At 35.6% G+C, this 16,243-nt stretch overlaps 1 protein-coding gene across 1 annotated transcript in view; it reads left to right on the top strand.

The window, feature by feature from the left end:
• The first annotated feature begins 1,960 nt into the window (after nt 1–1,960).
• LOC139984539 (adenylate cyclase type 3-like) overlaps nt 1,961–16,243 on the top strand; it is an 84,501-nt gene continuing 70,218 nt past the window's right edge. The window contains exon 1 of the mRNA XM_071998471.1: nt 1,961–2,358. The gene's annotated coding sequence lies outside the window, so the exon portion shown is untranslated. The remainder of the gene's footprint in view (nt 2,359–16,243) is intronic.

Below are 16,243 nucleotides of genomic sequence, written 5' to 3' on the forward strand. Positions count from 1 at the left end.
AACACAACCCCCTTTTTTGTCCAAAACCTTCATTTTACGTATTGATTTTCCCCTCTTTCATTAAGATGTCGCAAATCTAACGAAGACGAAAACGATACCCAGCGAAGGTCTTATTGACTATCGAGAGAAATCGACATTGTAAACGTAGAGATTTTGAAAATGTATGGCGAAGCTTTGTACCGATGTAAACGGGGCGGATATATATATATATATTTATATAAATTTATATTTATATTTATATATATGTATATATATATTTATATAGCAATGAGTTGGAGATTTTAGAACTGAAGATAACTTCCAGTCTCCACCGATTCAAACCCAAGCTCCTCGTGAATAATGTAGTCTCCCTATGTATAAATATATGAAACAACTTACCACTGTGTGAATATATTAACTATGGTATTGATGGAAGGCTAAGATGCAAACCAATCATTGCCAGTTTAGTTTCCATATCTCTGCCTATATTGGTGTTACGTTTCCCTGCAGAGATCTACCCATTCCTCAATGCAGCCGCACTTTCCCCGTTTACACAATACTATATAGAGCTAGGTTTGCAGACACACAATTTAGTATGTAACCTGAGCCTCTTCCCTGCTATATAGGATAGAACTCGGCTCCATTTATTTGCAACTGCTGCTGATTAATCAGCACTTTTGATGTTGACTTTTTCGTTAATCATTTCATAGCCAGGTCTCTCTCTGTGGCTCTCTCTTATTCATAAAGCTACGGTTTCACATTACCCAGTTGGGAAAATGGTTTCTATACTCTACATTGACATCCAGCTTGTATTTTCAGTATGAAGATCATGCTTCTCTCAGATAAAGGTTAAGAACTGTTTGTACTGTGCAATACGAGTGCTTTGAAGCATGAACACTATCCGAACTGGTTGTTTGATCTTTGACCTGGTGTAGCATCATCCATGAAAGGCAGATCAGATGTATTTTACGACATAAAAAGAGAATAAAGATCACTTGAAACGAAGTTTACCCAGTTTTCCTTAAAAAAAGATAAAATATATATTTACAGTTAATTTATCATAACTTACGGTATTTTCTTATTCCATAAAATGTGGTGTTTGTGTATTATATCAATTTAAGAACGAGGCTTGGTTTATCCACAATGTTTTACAAATAGTAAACTTTTTCCAAGGTATAACTTATCAATACTAGCCTGGAAAACATTTCCTTAATTTTACGAAATGCAAAAGTATATATATATATATATATATATGCAAAGTATATATATATATGCAAATGCAAAAGGAACTGTAGGCCCACCTTCTTTATTCGTTTTTTGTCGGGGCGTGCATCGGTGGTATTGAGGATGGATATAAGGAGTTGGATTGTGAGTGTAAGTTATATGGAGTCGCATAAAACATTCTCGTGAACCTATAGGTCAAACAGCTAACCTGGATACACACTTCACTTAGGAATTAGGACTGAGTTGTACATTGAGGTCACTGGATTGGCAACAACTACGCTTTCAGGAAACAGAACGTCATTTCTTACAGTCATGTTTGGGTTGAACATATGCGTTTTCTCTTGCTAGAGTTAACACTATACTTTTAATAACTGATCACAATCTTTACCTCTTCTGCTTGTCTTCTGCTAACCTTTTCAAAGCATTTTGCTTTTGGTTGGTTCCCTCATGTCAAGACAAAAATGAGCACAAAGATAGTAGTGGTACACGTGTTTAAAGAACAACTGTCGCAAATGTTTGCACAGCAGGCGACCTTCTTTGACTTCATGCTCATCCGATTTATCTATTTACTCGTAACTCATTACCCTTCATTTCACACACCAGATTATTAAGTTTCCTCCTCCTCCTCACGTATATGAACATAACGTACAACTATATATATCAGTACTCTCACAGTGTACCATTTCTTCAAAGCATCCGTACTTTTAATAAACGAGATGTGATGTGGAAATTTTCATTAACAGCAGCAATCGTGGCATTGTTAGGACTGAAAACAAGACCTTAGGCAATTTGATCAATCACTCTTTTAGAGATGGATTGAACATTGACATTGCACTGTCGGATATTGAGCCTCCATTAGAAACCTCAAAAACAAGAAACAATCACGGTTCGACTGACTATTTTGAACAATGACCCGAATTGAAGAAAATATTGGCTTCAGCGTTAGATCATTGTAGTATATAGACTTTATTGTCAGTCGCAAGGAGAAAACACAGCCTAGCCAACCGGCGTATGATATTTTTACCGGGAGAATCTCTCACTTTACGTAGCGTATTATTAACATGGCTTGGAGCAGAGGCCACGTTTACCCTTGTTTTTGGTTTGGAAATGATATTTACTAACGCACGTGTTGCTAAGGGAATATTGCTGTGAGAGGTAAGTGATAGGTACGATTGCATGTTGAATGTCAGTTATTTTGTACAGACAGATGAGTCGTTTCGTCTGCCAGCAATTCAATACATTATCATGGTATATCATAGGATTGTTCTGTAATTTAGACTAGAGTAAGATGGCATCAATCCATGTAAAAATTATACCGCATAATTTGAATGATTGAGTAAGAATGTTTCATGTGACGTCTAAGTCGGTCTTAGACTTAACCTTAAAGGCATTGAAGACTCGCCCCAAACCGAATGCGGCCATCTGAAAAAGTTAACATTCTGTTGCTTGCAAGTGACGTTTTGTTCGTGTCGCTACAAAATTCAGACAGTAATGAAACGTGATACCTTGTTATCTTTAGCTGGACATGAGATGTCCATGGCTCTATCGTTTGTATACTGTGCTGTGGGTATTGACCGCAGCTACATGTACTGACTGTACACTAGTGTCTAATTACCGACGTTAGTAAGCTGTGTGTGTATTTTCTGGGATCGATCGTGGTGTTTAACACTTCTGTTACACCTCATTCGAAACAAGGTCAAATTAACGGCTTTAGACGTTTCTTTGTGCGCGAGTCTTCACACCCTTTAAGTTTTCTGACTTAACCTTAAGATTTAACATTAAGACTAAATCTTAAGACTTTGATTTTTTTTACTGTTTCGCTTTACAACTACAGCAACAACAAGAACAACAACAAACCAAAATAAGATATAAGCACAGTTAATACTGACTCAATTGGTTGAAAATGTCGCAGGTGTCATGCTATCCAGTTTCGTAGAGTTTAAAACTATGACGGTATATTAATTAACCAAGGTGTTGTACAGTAGACGTTAATTAATAGAAGACTGTAGGCACAATATTAAATTCCATATATTGTAGACATTTACACACAAAAAAACTCAGGTTAAGTAACCCCGGGCTGTAATGTTGTAACAAGTTTGAATTTTGAGAAATGTCTCTTCTTTCGGAATAAAACACACACAACCTAGTGAACAAGTTAAACAAAGTATCTAAATGAAGACGAACCTTTATCCTACCACAAGTTGTTCATAATACAAAAGAGGCCAACATTAGTTTAGCATATACAGTCTAGCTGGTAGATTTCCAAAGGATGAATTGAGACAGAGTTATAAAAAGAAGAATAAAGGAATGACTATCTTGGAAACTCTCAAAAGAGTGAATTTTCATTCCTTTGGAATGAAGAGTATACATTATTATAATTATATGGTATAATTGGAGTGACTTAATGAAAACTTCACTTACCATCTACATCAGTAAAAACAACAGAAAATGTGGAAAGAGCAAAGTTGGTAAGGTCAATATCCGAGTCCCTATAGGCCTTACCGTTTGGAAAAATCTATCCAAGTGAATTTCCAATACAAATAGAGTAACATTGAGGGGGGAAAAAGAGAGAAAATTCGTCTTAACTCATATCAATTCATTTTTTTTATGAATATGAAATATAATAAATTGGCTGTGTTTGACCTTTTCAGTGTTTGATACTAACGTATCCTTTTGATATTTGTTTTAATCAGACAGTATATAACTCCAATTGAACCAACTAGAAATCCTCCTATATTTGTTTCATCAAGTTAAGATCAATGAATGAAATCAATTGACTAATTAATGGATCTGATTCTAATTTGGAACGTGTTATCACCCACACATTAATATCAACTATGAATTGACTATCTGTAATAAAAAACAAACATATTGGAGTATGGAATTTTCAAATTTTACTTTCATTATTTGAAATGAAACTTAATTATAGTCAAGCTAATGAGCTAGACAATGACAAGTGAGAAATTGGTATAAACTTATAGCACCATGTTTTCTTCATTCATGAAAGTAAATATGAAATGAAATATTTGCATTACGTCTGCGCATGACAAAGCGAAAACAAACTCTGTCGTTTTATTGTGCGCATTATCTAAATATTATATTGATAATACTCTTGTCGTTAATCAACATTTAGAATTGTCACGATAATAGCACTTTAATTGATCATGTTTGTGTTTTTTTTTTAATTTTATGTTTCCTGGAAAACTCAAACTTCAATCGCTGATCTCTCTTAAAGGCATACATTTTGTCCACTGGTTGTCAAAATGTGATTTCTTAAGCGGTAAATGTGGGGCAGAAATAAAAAAAGAGTGCCTGGTAATGATAGCAGAAGTGTTTCTCAACAATCTAAAACATATCAAACTTAATATCTTTTGCCTTATTAGAAGTATAATTATATGGTAATAACGGCGATTCGCGTCATAAATTGGGCGATGATTTTATCGCTTTCATCATTCAACAGAGGTTTTTCTGTTTTATTCATCAGTTTTGACCAACATATAGACTTTATCAACCCAATTTTTTTAACTATATCTTTTTAATACCAATTTTCATGAAAATTGATAACTATACATAAAAGTGAACCTTTTCAGATTTATATTTTCTTCTAGAACTTGTAACTTAATCGCTGTAGATGCATAACACCCCTTTTGTTAATTACGTCATTCAGTTATAGCGTCACGATCTGATATAGGTCTTACAATTTACTGCGTGATCGCTTTACAAGGACCGCGGTTGTTTATTCAGCAGGCGATGTCTTTCACGAAGGATATTTTAATATACATTTTTTAAAGTTTTATTTTAACAGCTCTTTCTCGTCGAATTTTGTAAATAATTGCGTCATTAAGCTTCTTGCACATAATCAGAAAATTTCCTTTTAAAACTCGTGTTTCGTACCAAGGATGTATACTCAAACATCTCTGCTGGTAATATACATTAAAAACGAAGACGAAAAAGATTTGATAGCATTTCTCACGATGACCTTATAAAGAAAACCAAGGAATAAATGTAGCTCTCTAAATATATATATATATATTTAGAGAGCTACATTTATTCCTTGATTTTCTTTATAAGGTCATCGTGAGAAATGCTATCAAATCTTTTTCGTCTTCGTTTTTAATGTATATTACCAGCAGAGATGTTTGAGTATATATATATATATATATATATATATATATATATATATATATATATATATATATATATATATATATATATATATATATATATCAAAAAGACTGTTAAATTGTACCCAGATACACATGCAACAAGCTATACGCATGGTTTAATAGGGACACCATTTGATGCTCCGTCATTTCGTTGTTCTTGTGGCGTTTTGATGGGGAATATTGGGATTATCATTGTGAATTTTATAATGGGTACGTCACAGTATGATTATATCATGTACGTTGTAGGACTGAAAACACCTACACATTAGGTTACTTATAATATTTATTCAATAAAGTAGTGCTATGTTGGTAAGATTCGTCTACGTGAGCTTTGACTATAAATACTATGTTATGTATTGTCATGTTTTACCGAGGGATACATAGCCAAATTTCCCAGGGTCATATTTAATGTTTCAGAGCTGTCAAAATTTATATAAATAAATATAAAAAACACAAGAAAAAATAACACCTCCCCTCCCCATATTTCTCCAAGGCTTATTTAATGTTTTAAAGCTGTCCAAATTTATATAACTAACAAAAAAATCATAAGAAAAATCATATCTCCCCTCCCCAATTTTCTCCTGGGCATATTCAATGTTTTAGAACCGCAAACATTTATATAAATAAATAAAGAAAAAACATAAGAAAAAATAAGAAAAGAAATTAACACCCCCCACCCCCCATACGTTAATTCATTGGTAAGACGTTCATTCAGCAGCTGTGCCTACACATTTAACTGTATTCTTTATCGTTACATTAAGGAAAGTGATTTACTTTATTCATAAATGAGACATTTCTACAAGATAGAAACAACAATTAGAAGGGGGAAAAATGATTTGGAACAAACACAAATATATGATTATTTCATTTCACATAAAATGGAAGCTATAACCTGTTCTACTACTACTGCTGTAAATATATATTAGGCTACTGTATCACCCCTCCCCCCCCCCCCGCCACTAATGGGCCATTCTCGCTATAATAGTAAGATCTGTCACGTGACCGTATAGTTTATAACGGTCGTACTATGTCCAGGTTTTATGGTTTCTCGATGTCAGGTTTAAGGTCATCAAAATGTAAAATACAAATTAATACAAATATCATGGATATCATGGGGTGGCCTCTCATAGATATACTACCCTGCGGATATATATCCATAACTCCCACATACACTCAAGAAACGGTTAATGCCTTGTGAAGCAGGCGTTTCAGCTTCACGAACAATCTTGTTTGCATAGCTCAAATGTTGGTACCGTATTCCTTAGTCAGTATAACCTGTGGCATGCTAACCTATCTTCAAATTCTAATCTGGTTAGGTCTTTCGCTGTGGTTTAGCGACATAGGAAACGTTAATCTTTTTTTTTAGGAGGACCCATGTGTATAAGAAATGTTCATGAAACATGAATGGTTCATGTTTACTTCGGAATCACTCTATAATAATGTCTAGCTGTAATATTAACTTGTTTATCAATATTATTAACAACATGAATATGCATTCTGTAAACATATATATATATATATATATATATATATATATATATATATATATATACGTGTAATGTATTCTCATATGCATGTATTTAATAATACTCATCGGTTTTAAAGCATTTTCTTGTCACGCTATCACCGTGTTCATTTTGCTGTATCTTATACAATAATAATTCTTGTCCGTCATATGGGCTTTGTCCATACCATAGTAACTGTATCGATCCGTCTTTTGTTTGAATTGCGTACAGAGAGTGTGTATGTAACCTATTCCGCGACACACGCCTCATACTAATATGAGAATACATTATAGATTTATGGCTTGTTTCATTAGTGTCTTCCGTTGACAAACCAGTATAGCACTACAGTCGTTTGGGCTAATTACAAACACACTGACTCAGTTTCGGTGGGAAAGATTTATAACTTCTTTGCGTTGGTGTAACAATATAATATGAGCTAAGCGTTGCTTCATTTCTGATGAGACGGAAATATGAGTGGTTTTATAATTGCTACAGAGTAATGAAAAATACAGCATCTTTCGTTTCATCAGTAAAAGTAGCGATAAATATGTATAGGAAAACGTTTGGCAGGTGTTGTTTTAGATCTTAAATATGAAAATAAGAAGCGAGCAACGATGTTATTTACTACAAACCTGAGTTCAAATACACACTTTGAGATTCTTTAAATAATACATTACAACCACTATAAAGATTAAATTCTAGGCTGAAATCCAAATAGACATCTCGTATATATTAATTCACGTCAATTGCCTCAACATGTTGGCTTTTATGGAAATGAAAAGAGATCAAATTCTCCGCTTGACCTTGTCATTATCTTTGCTTAGGCTGATTTAAGGAAACCACGACGGCATAAAAGCAAAAAAAAAAACAAAAAAAAATCTGCAACGCTGTTTTGATTTACCTATTAGGTGTTGTGCAATAAATTATGTAAATATATAGGTTTACAAACATTGAGGTGTTTGTCATTATGTGCTATAAACTGAATCATATTTTGAATTATAAATAACGTGGAAAATCACGTGTTACGATGACAGCGACCGCGAAAAGAACCTTTCATACTATATGGCAAATGCCAATCACTTCAAAGATAAAAACTTCTCCTTATAGCTCAAGAACGGAATTAGTGCTTAAATAATTGATGTAATTTTTTTTTTGGTAAAATGTAAAAAAAAGGAGTTTTGAAGATATCTGGTTAGAGTTTGGAATAAAATATTGCCTATTAACGTCAATAAAGTTGTGCAAGGCTACATATATTATATAAATTTCACTTTATTACTACTAAAGAAGAGGTCCTTCCAAGCTTTTTTCGTTATCTTACTTTTATATTTCTGTGTGACGCAGTGGCGGCGGAACCGGGGGGGCTTGGGGGGGCTCAGCCCCCCAATAAAAAAGTTGAGGGGGCAAATGCATGATAAGCCCCCCCAATATTTACCAAGGCTGCGAAACGTGCATCTGCCCATTTTTCAATGCATACTTGTCGATCTGTCCGATGCACACGTATACTCTATAGGTGTAATAATTTTAGTAATTGCTGGGGGACCCTCGGCCCGTCCCCTGGCTATAGACCACATTGTCACCCCAACCGCGTCTTCACGCCCCGTGAAAAGTGGAAGCAGTGAGTGTGAGTACCGGTAAGCGTAACACAACTTCGTCTTAGGCCAATGACTTGCCTCATTTCAGCCAGTTCTCCAACATCCCCTTACTTAGTGGCGGAGCGTCCATATATACAGTCAGGGGGAGGATGCCCCCCCCCCCTGACGGACTCAAATGGACTGCTGGCGCCCTTTTCAGCTTTTCACTACTTTTTACTTATTCGCGATTTTTGACTATTTTATTGCGCTCTCATATACCTATTGACATTTGTCATATTCTGTTGGTGTAATTTTCCGACAAAATGGCGACGACACCTATTTATTCTCCGTTTATCTGCAAATTAGCAAGGCCCCGGAAAGGGTCTTTTTCTGCAATCTAGGGAGTATCTTTACTAAAAAAATTTCTGTACGCTCCGCACCAACCTGTGGTGGCGCTCCGCTTGGATAGTGTCGAGAGCGCCCCTACAGACCATTCTTGCCCTCCCTGACCAATACTCTAGCTCCGCCACTGCCCTTACTACACTCAAAAACATCTTTGCGAGTACACTACGAGTAATAGCTACTCTCTTAAAAAACCATCGAATATACAAATTACAATGTTTTTACAGACTTTTACGTGCAATCTGAGAAATTGCAGGCTTGAGACCCATATTTTAGGGCTAGGTATTCGCAGCATAAAACACTCGGAAAGTGCCGTTTCCGGCCATCTGGGGGTTTGAAAAAAACCAAAATTTTCTTGTACGCTCCGCGCCAACCGATGGTGGCGCTCCGCTTAGATAGTCTCCACACATTAGCCCCCCCAATAATTTTTCCGTTCCGCCGCGCCTGGTGTGACGGATAACTCCCAACAATATCGAAAACAAAATGTTGTTACGTTTGGGAAATATCACGGTTTAAACGTCGAATCAGGGGCCTACAAGTTGCTACAGTTTGTAATATCATAGCGTCTCTATAGGGGATTGAATCTTTACAATTTCCCGTTGTTTCATTTTCAAATTTCATACTTCTAAGGTTACTGAAAGCTAGTTGTGAGACTGAAACCAAATGCCGCCATTTTGGTCATGGGTAATAACTCCAACACTTTGAGTGGGCAAGATATCAGCGGCCGACTGCCTTCGTCCTTTTTTTTTCATTTTTCAAGAATAAATTATTCTCTTGAATAAAATAAATGAGGTGATTAGTACATTTAAAACTACAATGTCTTTAGAAATCGGAAAAGAGACTCTATTTTTTTTTAGCATAGATTTAATAATCACGCGGAACGGTATATATTCATGCGAAATGAACAGTCTTCTGAACGCCATCTTTTCTTATGAGAGTCAAGGTTGAATGCATAGGCTTTATTAAAATAGAATCTGAATTCAAACGGCGTTCGACAGTAAGCTACATACATTAAGGTAGCATACGCCCATTAAAAGCCCCATTGACTTACACACTGAATTACGAAAGTAATGTGGTCTCTAAGTCTATATAAAACTTCTCATTAGCTGAACGTAACCCATCTCTGGATAGCTGACGAGTTGGCCTTTCATGGCACCATCAATTTTCCGTAGTATGAAAATGCAGATTTTTTGCTATCAGAGCCTGAAGTGTTCGTCACTTGTAAACAAACCTCTTCACTCAGTAGTAAACAATTTTCGCACGCTGCTCCTGGGCGGGCCTAAAGTGGTCTACAATTATTGTACTTCCATTCATGCTCTTCAACATGCAAGGCACAACAAACCAGATCCTGATTGATAACGTATCAGAAAAAAATGTTCTCCTATTGCTTTTTTTGGCACTTTTCCTGAGCTAGGAGAAGATTCTGGCTGATTGATATAGACTCTAATAGGATTATGCTACCTTAACAGCCGTTACAACTGTTACTGCACATATAGGCCTATTGCAAGAGACAAATAAACATAAGAATAAAGTAAACGAAGATTGAAACATACTTCTTTGCATAAATTATTTGCACTCGATCGTGCTTGGTAATAAGTCATCGTGTAATATCCTCTAGTCCTTAATCAACAATACTCTGCCTAAAGAAGAAAAGAATTGATCTAAAAAACAAAAAAAGGAGAAAAATCTATACATCTTTGATGGCTTAATCAATATTTTTCAGTTGTTGTCCCATTCTTATTCATCTACTTCCTGTTATCCATAAACCCCTTAAACGTGCCCCATTATAAACACGATTTTAAAAAGGACTGTTTTTGAGAGTGAAGGCTGTTGTATAATATTCCCCAGGGTAACAGCTTATTCATGAAAAAAAACACAGGCCTCTTGAAACCAAGCTTTTTGTTTTCATCACATATTAAGACTTGAAAAATGTCGACATTCGAAAGGGTGAAGGAGAAGATAGTTTGCAGATTATAGACTCAATGTTTTAACGAAACAAATGTGGGGAAAAAAGTTTAAAAAAAAAACACACACACGTATACGCACACATTCATGAAGTCAACATCCTCAAAGACAGGCTTTGAACCTCTCAGCCAGTTTACCTTTTTCTATAGTGCGTACGTTGTGACTTCTTTATTGAACAAAATATGCTGCTGGCGTTACCCTAAGCCAACAATGGAATCGATTGGGAAAAAAATGTAATCAGAGCGTTGTGCTGAATCTCGTTAAAGTTGATTAAAAACGGGTAAGAATAGTGATGCTTGCTCCTGTCTCGCTCCAGAGGTCTGAAAAGTAAGAAGAAAAAAGGAAAACATGGGGGGGGGGGGTGAGGAAGCAATTGAAATTTGTTTCTTCCTTCACGTTGCTGCCTGCCTATGGCATACAAGGGAGTATTCAGCTGAAATACTTGATGGAGTCATGTTGGACATTTCAGTATTTATTGCTTCGAAAAATATACAATGCATCTATAGAGTGCACACTTAATTTGATTTTGAACACAGAAAATTACACATCAAGACCTGTATCTGTCTGGTAATCCGTTAAACAATATGAACCAGTTATTATGATACTCTAATTAACATGTGTACACAATTGTTCACATTTTGTTACGTCGTTGTTGCGTGTTGTGGTAAAGTGGTTAAAGGGGATATTGTGGTTGCTGCAGATTATCGTGATATAATACTAATAGTAATAAATATATATATATATATATATATATATATAAATATAAATATATATATATATATCTATATAATAAAAAAAAGAACAATCTGAGTGCTATTAAACGTTTCTCTAAAGATTCAGTCCAAGATTTTCACCTTCAACTGATACTACGTCTCCAGAATGCAAACTGATCATTTCCTTGAATTCATTAGCTAAACTACGCAAAGTGGTGCTAAATCAGTAAATGTCTTAATGCCTCAATGAAAGTCACAAAGGTATGAGAACATATAAACAATTTGTTATTAGTTAACATCAAACATATTAGAACGTCACGATTATTTTGTCGCCAGAAAATCCTCTTAAGACTTCTTTCATACTACACGGTGGCTACTATAAGTATATATTTACTCATTAGCCTACAACGGATAAAAGACAACCTGATCTTTATTTAATTCGTTTTTGTTTTGAAGTAAATTGCCGTTGCGATCGTGAATAATATTCATCCTTCAACGAACTAGTTTGATCTAGGTCAAATTGAAACTTAGCCTGTCGAAATTTGACTTTTATATCGGCCAAATTTCGGCTGGCCAATCGCTAAGATTACTACTAACTAATATTTAGACCTTACTCTCAATTTTTCCATTGTAACCGAGACACGTGAACGCCTTAATGACTACAGTTTGATTACAAATTGTACTCAGTAGAGCAACCATCGCTTGAATAAATAAAAGTTGATATTTCTATGGATTAATTTTTTAGATGCTGCTTTATTAGACATATTCTGCTACTTAGAGTTCAAAACTAATCGCTCATGATATTTGATATTGATATAGTTTGAGATTGTAGCGTGGATGACGTCATCAGGACAAAGTACGTGACAATGATTATATTTTCCTATATAACAATGGAATCATCTAGATAAACAGAGGATACGATATATTCAGAAATACGTATCACATCGCAATAATAAGTCAACAAGAACATTTATGATGCTGGAATATATAACTTTTTTTTCACTGGGACTCGGAAACTGTTGAGTTTCACATAATGTGTCAAGAGATTGGAACAACTATGTTCAAACTAGAGGCAGAAGTAGTGGTAAACTTTCTACCGAGACACACAAAACAATTTAAAGCTCAACTTCAGAAACTACTTTTTTTTTTCTCGGGAGATAAATATTCAAATAAGTAAAGCAATCGGTCACGGAGGGTTGACAAAATTCAATTTTACTAAATAAAATCAATTTGGTCATTTTAATGTCGTAATAAAATTAAAATTGAAAGTTGAAGTGTGTATATCGACTTGATACACTCAAATTCTAACACAGTTCAAGTGGGGTCATAAACATGAGCCTCATTAACGCGTCTCCTCGGGGACAGCCCACTGCAGGTTGCATCCATTAACATGCGCACACAACTATATGTTACAAATTACTTCATTTACACACCTTGGTGAAGAGAAGCAATTGAGATTAAATGTTGATAGCCCAAGGACTTAATGAAGTGGTCTGGTCAAAACTCGATCCTAAAATCATCGCAGTTCGATTACCTTAAAGGAACACACACACACACACAAACGCAAATACATACATATATATATATATATATATATATATATATATATATATATATATATATATCATCGCATCATAAGAATGTAACCTATTTATACCGTTTATATAATTAATCAACTTGCACCAAGAAGTTGGATCGCAATATGGGGGGAGGGGTGGGGGGGGGGGGGTCTGTGATGTCATCCGCACAAATGCTGTATTCAACAGCTTTACTCATAGGCTATTGTAATAATTTGGTAAAATTGGGTACAAAAATATTGGTTTTATTTTTGAAACGTGATACATGCTGAGTGTAATATGCTTAGCTGTCAAAGTTGACAGTACTTAAGAATTTTGATCAAAATGTCATTTTTTGAGAAAAAAAACAACAACATTATTTTCTCTATGGATACATGTTTGACAAATTATACAGGAAAACAAAGACTTTCATCGGCTGAAGTGCTACGATGACGTCATCCATTCTACTGTTGCCAGATGCATTTACAAATTATGAAACAGAATGAAAGAAAAAAATCATATCTTTGCGAGTCAGAATGCTATGAGGATGTGGTTTTTCGCCTAAAAATACGAAACCTTTTTCAGTAATTTTGCTAACCAATCAACTTCAGCCATTTTAACACCCTTTTAAACTTTGTTTTGATAAGCAAAATGCCGTCGAGAAAGATGTAAGGATAAGTGACTTACATACCGTCCAAAACACTTCGTATTACGTCATAATCTTACCTTTTGTTTTAAGTTAAATGTTTCCAAAGTTGAAAAAAAAATGTTATTGATGTTACCCGAGCAGTACAGCATGTTACGAACGTATAATAGCAACTTTGTAAACCCATCTATATTTAAATTACAAACGGTTTGTAATCAGTGGCGTTCTAATATGTATTTATGTTCACTAACAACCAAATGTTTATATTTTCTAGTACTTTTGTCACTTTCATTGAGGCATTACGACTTTTATTGATTTAACACCACTATATGCTTATTTTAGCTAATGAGTTCAGGGAAATGATAAGTTTGCATACTGGAGACGTGTAAGTTAAAGGTGAATATTTTGGACTGAATCTTTAGAGAAACATTTAATAGCACCCAGATTGTTCATTTTTGCTTGGACTATGTCTTACCAAAGACTAAAAGTTCTGCTTGAAGTCATTTTTTTAAATATTACTCAGGTATAAATCTTCCTGTAAGCATGCTTTTTTTATCTCTCGAAATAGAACTCTTTATTGCGGTATCGAGACCTTGTGACGGTACGGTATACTTTTAGGGAAAGGATTGGTAAATGTAAAGCGATGGCTTTGCTACAATACTAAACTAACATTTAACAAATCTCTTATATTGAACTCTCCAAATGTTGTCAAGACGAAAGTATGTTGGGTTAATGTTTTCATGCGCAATTCCCATTACTCCACGTAAGAGGTCATTCCAGACACAAAAAATCCAAAAATAATTTTTGGGAATGAAACCATATACCATAATCGTTTATCTATACTTCGGAATGTCCCTAGGCACTAACGTTTTGGGTTCACTTGAGACTGTCGTTATACATACTGTCTCGTCAAAATCACCGTAAAAATGGTGGTGTGATATTTCAAAATCCTGGAGAGTTTATCGATGTGTGAATGTGTTAAGCGTTGAAATATGCAATAGTAGAAACTTGACAGTTTGAAGTTACATCAGTCGTGCGTGGAAGTTTGCGTTAATTGTAGGATCATTTACATAGAGGTAGGATTAAATTTCGCTTCAAATTCGGTAAATTGGTGCATGAGGATAAAAAATGAATGAATTGGTCTTCCTTGAAGATGGCGTCGAATACCAGAAAGAAGAAACATGTATATCGTGTATATATGTATATATATATATATATATATATATATACATACATACATATATATATATATATATATATATATACATACATATATATGTATATATATATGTATATATATATATGTATATATTTAATACAATCAGTTGCAGCATGCGCATGGGGGTGGGGCATTAATACCCCCCCCCCCTCCACCTTCCACTGTCAGTTGCGGACAGTTATTCAGTCAAGGGGGGGGGATGTTTTGTTTTCAACCGCAGAAGAATTAGACCATTGCGGTACGGGAATGAACCCCCCCCCCCCCGCCACCCCACCCGCCTCTTTAAGCCACACCGACATAACATGAAGAGTATTTATTAGCCTAATACGCTTATAACGTTCAACAATATTGACCTGATTTATAGTCTCAATATGCCTCACAATGTATGAAGGAACATTGTGGGTTAGGACCCACACCTCCCTGGCCCCTCCACACCTCCTACTAGGCAGTCGACTCCATGCAGGGCCACCACCACCCCTCCCCCTTTTTACATTCCTTCATTCGGCTCTGCCCAGTGGCGGAGCTAGAGGTATTGGTCGGGGGGGGGGTCGACAATGGTCTGTAGGGCGCTTTCGACACTATCTAAGCGGATCGCCACCACAGGTTGGCGCGGAGCGTGCAGATTTTTTTTGAGTAAAGATACTCCCTAGATCGCCGGAAATGACCCTTTCCGAGCTTTGCTAATTTGCAGATAATGTGACAAATGTCAATAAGTATATGAGAGCACAATAACAAAGTCAATAATTGCGAATAAGTAAAAAGTGGTAAAGGCTGAAAAGGGCGCCAGCAGTCCATTTGAGTACGTCAGGGGGGGGGGGCGTCCGCCCCTGACTGTATGGACGCTCCGCCACTGGCTCTGCCCCTTCTGTTTAGATTCATTAGATCTATATAAGTCGGGGTTTTTAGAATTTGCCTTCCCCCACCCTTTCCTTGAAATCATGTGCACACTTATAATTCGCCTTCACATTTTCGCAATCATGCTAACAGCTCCTTCAAGATTTGGTAAGTGGAGTAGAGGCAGATTACGCTAAGCTTATACTCCCCAGACATTTGAGTGTTAACAAACGTGTCAATGAGTGAACTTCGCAGGTCAAATTTGGAAATTTGAGCATAACACAGGTGGTCCTTAAACAGTGCAGCGTTTTTGTAGTAAAGCCAACCAAGCCCTACAGATTGTTAATTTACCTAAAATGAAGGTAATATGGCCAACGACACCACGATGAAGAAAATATTGGAACAAATTTGCATATTTATCTTTTCTTTCGCTACTGAGATGAAAAAAAGAGGGATATCTAAA

This window comes from Apostichopus japonicus, chromosome 17 (genome assembly GCF_037975245.1).
Source record: "Apostichopus japonicus isolate 1M-3 chromosome 17, ASM3797524v1, whole genome shotgun sequence".
Lineage (NCBI taxonomy): Eukaryota > Metazoa > Echinodermata > Holothuroidea > Aspidochirotida > Stichopodidae > Apostichopus > Apostichopus japonicus.